Here is a 5,533-nt window from a genome sequence, read left to right as displayed (position 1 = left end):
GGTATTGGACATAAAAAAGTGGTATCGTGCCATCTCTAGTAGATACACAAACATGGTGAAACAGAGCGCGGACAGACCCATATCGTGATGTTGGGACAGTGTTTCCTACACATAGACTTTACTTGGGCAGGCCATCCATGTATATTAAAGCCCAGTACTTTGTGCTATCCATATCCCTTCCTGTCTTGTATTTTTCTGCTAGCGCTTTGACCGTTTCGCTTTTGTGGAGCTCCTTGATGATTGTTTATCTGCGCCTCCTGAGTCTTTTGTCACATAGTCGTACGGTCTCCGACCCCAATATGCTGGTCTGCAGCTGGTTACTGTAATCATTGTTTTGCAATAGTGACCTGCTGCAAGCTGAACAGTGCCACGACAGTAGACAGGTAAAGTTACAGTCCATGCCTCATACTTCATTTCATGCTTGCCCTCTGACCTGCTATCACAACAAATCTAGTCAAGTTCAGTGTATGCTACAATGTGAGTGTTGGATATAGGTTGCTCTAGTTGTATTGGTGTTCTTCGTGCAGCTGATGCGATAGCACTTAACTGAAACAGGCTTCCGATAAATGACATACGACATGGGCTTAATTATGGGGCCAGGCTTTGGCTCTTAGGACACCTGGGGGGAATTTAGCAATGAGCTGGGCTGCAGTCCACTGGAAGCAGCTGAGCTCCAGCGTGACATCTTGTGGTTCTGCATGTATATAGCATGTGAAGCAGGTGATGAAGTCTACGTGTGTACTTGTTGTACTTGCTCTTACTTCAGAAAACTGCTTCTTTCCATGCTTTGGTAAGAATCCGCTGTTCTGTTAAAAGTTTTAGAGCGTATGGGCATGTGTCATCATGGATTTTTCAAGTGAAATCTACTGAAATCGTGCAAAGGACTTCAGCTTTAAGTTTGAGACCCCTTTACCCTGAATCTCTAGCATCAGCGTAGTTTCTGTTCTTGGTTTTAATGACAGTTGAGTGTGATAATAACCAACAACAGAAACCTTATTGGTGTAGATCAAGTCTGGAGTAAGCATGTTTGTCTCCTCAAAGAGACTGCTGACTCTGCTTGTACCAAGGCTGATTGTTTTTTCTGCCGCACTTCACCCCTCAGTTTTTTTCAGGGGCGACATTTGTCAAGCTGTCTTTAATCTGAAGATGTTAGCCGGCACTATATCATGCTCTTATTATGTTTAGCTTTGGTATTATTAAGGCAATCTAACAGGATTTTTCACACTCTGTCCCTGCCGTACTCAAAGCTGTTCTGCTTCGTTAGCAGAGGAACAGGCATAACAGGATAGATGGGAGAGATCAGAAATTATGTTGTGCTAAAGGTCACACGCTACACTAATCCAGAGCTACACAAAGGACATGAAAAAACCTCTTAGCGTCATGTTCCAGCTGATCCTCATCCTCTGAAAATGCAGGCTTGGTGCTTCACTTGTTAAAGTAGTAAGGAAATATCCAGTTATTCCCACAAACGAATTCACTTGTAACAGCTTTATTTAATTATTACAGCAAACTGAAGTGTGTTTATGTCTTAGTTAGTGGTGGAGTAGTTTATTGAGAAGAGGTTTTGTCCTAGCCCAGGGCACGCAGGTGGTTTGGCATGATGCTGATGTCCACTAAATGCCACGCAGCAGCACATCTGCTCAGCATGGGTTGGAGAAATCCAAGGGGGATTAATAAAGATGGATGGGGGGAATGTACATCTGGTTTTTGTGTGTAAAGACAGTCATCTTAGGGTATGATGGGAGGATAGTAGGCTGTGTGTGTGTGTGTGTGTGTGTGTGTGTGTGTGCGTGTGTGTGCGTGTGTGTGCGTGTGTATGCAAAATGAGCAGCGGTTGTGACTGATGCCCTGGCCTTTGTTTGGTAGTCACCGCTGACCTATTTGAAGCAAGCAGACTGGCAGCAAGCAGACCCCCCACCCCCCACCAGCAGCCCCACTTTGTCTCCTGGGTGTGCATCCGTATGTGATTTAATGATGCACCAATAAGCATTTATCTGCTGCTGGTACTTTTGGTACAATTTGTGGTGCAAAGGAGACAAAGAGAGTGTGTGTGTCCTTTAGCTGGAGGACTGGAGGTTACGCTGTTACTGCTATGGCAATAACATTTTTAAAGCAGTGCAATCAAACAATCAATTACACAACATTAAAGAAGCAAACACAGCCTGCAGTGCATTTAAGTGACTTGGTGTTGAAAACATTTGTACGTTTATTGATTTGACTTTGCTTTAAAGGGCACAGAGGCAAGAGTAGTGCCATGAAAAACTCTGTTCTTGACCAGGTTCTTTGAGTGGATAAAACATAACAACACCTCTCTGAAGGAAAAAGGTCATATAATAATCACAAACATTTACTAGCCACATGTTTCTGAAATATAGTATCAGAAATTTAATATGTGGATAGGCTGAGCAGTTCAAAGATTTTCAGTAAATCTGTGATCATGGTTTAAAATTTTCTGGCATGGTTTAGCGGATTCAGACTTTCTAGACAAGTTGGTTCACATAATAGTTTAAAATGTACTCATCTGTGCAATAACTGATATTTTAAACATTCAGTATTGATTTCATGTTAAAGCTGCTTTCCTCTTGATATTAACTGAAGGGTTAAGTTAGCAGTTGTTTCAGATGACGATGATGTTTGGTCTTGTTGGTCTTTTATCACTTCTTTTCCATGAAGCATAGTTACTCTTGTTCTTTTTGCTCTTGTATTATTGTATTGCCAGTTACCTTCCTCACATTCGGAGTGTGAGGAAGGTAATTATTTTTGCCATAAATTAAAAATATTATAAGGTGATTTGACCACATAAATTGTGAAGAGAAATGTCATATTGGGACCATAAAGTAGAATTTTGCTGTAATATTTTATCTTTTCTTTCTTAAAGGTTATCTATTGTGGTAATTCCCATCTCCATATTTTTATTGTTGGAATCTTAAATTGGGCCTTGGTGACCTTCAATTCACATTTTTCAGAAATGAGCCGTTTTAACCCTTTAAAGCCGGTGGGAGTGGGCACGCTCCGTTTTGCGTAACTATTTTTAAATACCTGTAGAACCAGAACCACGTAAGCTAGCGCAATAATTTCTTTTGCATATGAAACCAGAGGAGTTGTACTTACATCTTATGCCATCAGCTTGCCCTAGGTCACAGTTTCCTTCCACATATAGCTTTGCAAAAACTCCATAAAAAGCACTTGCAGCAACAAAAACATAATATTCCAGAAACACGCTTTGCCGATCCGATCAGCTGTTTGTAACACTTCCTACGACCATCAGCGCGAACTATCGTGTGCCCTCCATGTCCTGCCCGAAACCGGAAGTGACGTCATTTTGCGGAAATGTAGTTTTTTACTATCAGGGCCTTATGAGCCTATACTGGTGTTTTTAAAAGTTATGTTTGACTTTATGACTTTCTGTGTCGTTTCTGGGATGCTTAGGACTCATATTGCACTGCTGGAAATAGTTTATTTTGATGCATCATGCTGCTTTTTTTGCAAATTTGCATTATAATATTTATTTTCGTTTTTCCTGCAGTATATAAAAATTGGTGTATTTCAAAAATAAAACTATGAAGACACTCAAAATAAATTTCCTGTGGTGGGAAACTATTTTGTGCAACTTTTTGTATTTACAGTTTTGAGGGATAAGCCTCTTAAATTTCTCTAACTAGCAAATATATGTTAAAAAAACAAAAACGATTTTCAATTTTTTTGTAGTTTATTGCACTTTTTTGCAATTTATGTAATTACTATGCACTTAATGCAGACATATTATTAGAGCTGGGCGATATGAGATTTTTTCATATCACGATATGTTTTTTTCATTTCAGGCGATAACGATATCTATCACGATATAAGCCAAATAACTATATTTGTAAGATTTAAATGTGCCGTTGCTCACAAGTAAAATGTGAAATAATCAGCAGCTTGTTTTTATTTAAATATTTATTTCCCATAATAAGTTCAACAGGGTAGATGTACTTAAGGAACATGAGACTTTTTCAGATAAATAAAGGCAAATATTGCAAACTACACAAAAGGCAGCCGCTAAAGCGTTTAAGTTTCAAAATAGAACAAACAAAACAGACTAAATTGTCAATTCCACTTAGAAACAAAATATTAATTCTGTGATTGGTTCGGCTCTGCGCTACTTAATTTGGATTGGCTGCCTTTTTTTTTTTTTTTTTTTTTGGGGACAAGAGCGGCGAGGTCTATCGCGATAGCTTAATTTCTCTATCGAGTAAAAGTTATATCGCGATACGTATCGTTATCGTTCTATCGCCCAGCTCTACATATTATTAAAATTTGGGATATAATGGTTGTATTGATGTATATCAACTTGAAATGCTTCCAAAATTGGCCCTACAGCATGTAAAAATATAATATAAGCTCTGGCGGGCTTGGTTCTATGGTAGGTCTTAAAGGGTTAAGACCCTTCCTTCTCCCTTTTGGCCAGCTTTGTTCTGATTGGTTGCACCTTTTAAACAGAAGGTTGGTGGGTGTTACTTCTGTGCTCACAGGCAAATATGTGTGCCTGTGCTGATCATATTAGTCCCATCCCCTTTTTAGTGATACCACACAGATATCCAAGAGTAGAAAAGTGTATAGCAAAGTCTGAACCTTTGGCTCACAGAGTGGACTACATACAACTTGCAAATACATACCTTTAGCTGCATTTAGTGACATCATTACTACCTTGGTTCAGTTTGCCTATTAGCAGAAATACTCAAAATGTTCTGGTTAGATTTGCATGAAGAGTTTTAACAGAGCTGAGTCTTAGCCCAGCTCAAAGTAGAGCTGACCAATAAAGACTGATACTGACACCGACACCAATATTTAGTGAAAAGTCTGATATTTTGGCTGAATTTTTTTTTTTTAAGTTTCCTTTCAGGCACACACAACGTATTTCCCTAACATTTGTTATTTATTTTTTTATTTATTTTTGCCTGACTCTGTTCAGATCAGCTAGTTTTTGTGTTTGTGGTGTTCCAAACATGTCGGTAAGTTATAGAGTGCTTTTTAGCTTTTTTCATTGGCCTCTGTAAATGCTGGTACCGACATATATTCAGATCCACTATTTTTTTAATTTCATGTGTTTGCTTCCACGCTCTGTCTGACACATTGTGAAAAAAATCTTTCCATTTCCCTCTGTGCCCTTTTATTTCATCATTTCATTCAAAAACTTTGAAAAGACTGAAGATAAGCTTCTTTTTGCTTCTTTTCCCCCCAAGCTTGCACTCAACAGTATGTCCATTGCATGCATGGTTTACTGACAGGCCTCAGAGCAGATCTGGACGCTGTCCAGAGGTGCACGTGCATGGCAGACAGCAGAGATCGCATGTCTCCTCTCTCCTCAACAGCTAGACTAATTCTGCCCCCCCTCGGGATTTTACCAACTTGACCACTTTTGCATTAGAGTCAGTAGGCATTTAGTTTGTGCTCCAATTTCTTCTAAAAATAAAAGCTTGTTTCCCTCGTGACTCCATGTACAAGAGCTCGATTTCCATTCCCTGATTGCTCCTTATCTCCTTATCTACATCTT

The 5,533-nt window shown here is 39.3% G+C and overlaps 1 protein-coding gene across 2 annotated transcripts in view; it reads left to right on the top strand.

Moving 5' to 3' along the window:
• The window catches only part of LOC102313387 (N-chimaerin), a 31,033-nt gene that overhangs the window by 8,372 nt on the left and 17,128 nt on the right, over positions 1–5,533 (top strand). The gene's annotated exons all lie outside the window — the stretch shown is intronic.

This window comes from Haplochromis burtoni, unplaced genomic scaffold (assembly GCF_018398535.1).
Source record: "Haplochromis burtoni strain Fernald_Lab_line unplaced genomic scaffold, NCSU_Asbu1 Contig_67, whole genome shotgun sequence".
NCBI lineage: Eukaryota > Metazoa > Chordata > Actinopteri > Cichliformes > Cichlidae > Haplochromis > Haplochromis burtoni.
This window is presented reverse-complemented; position numbering and strand designations above follow the sequence as displayed.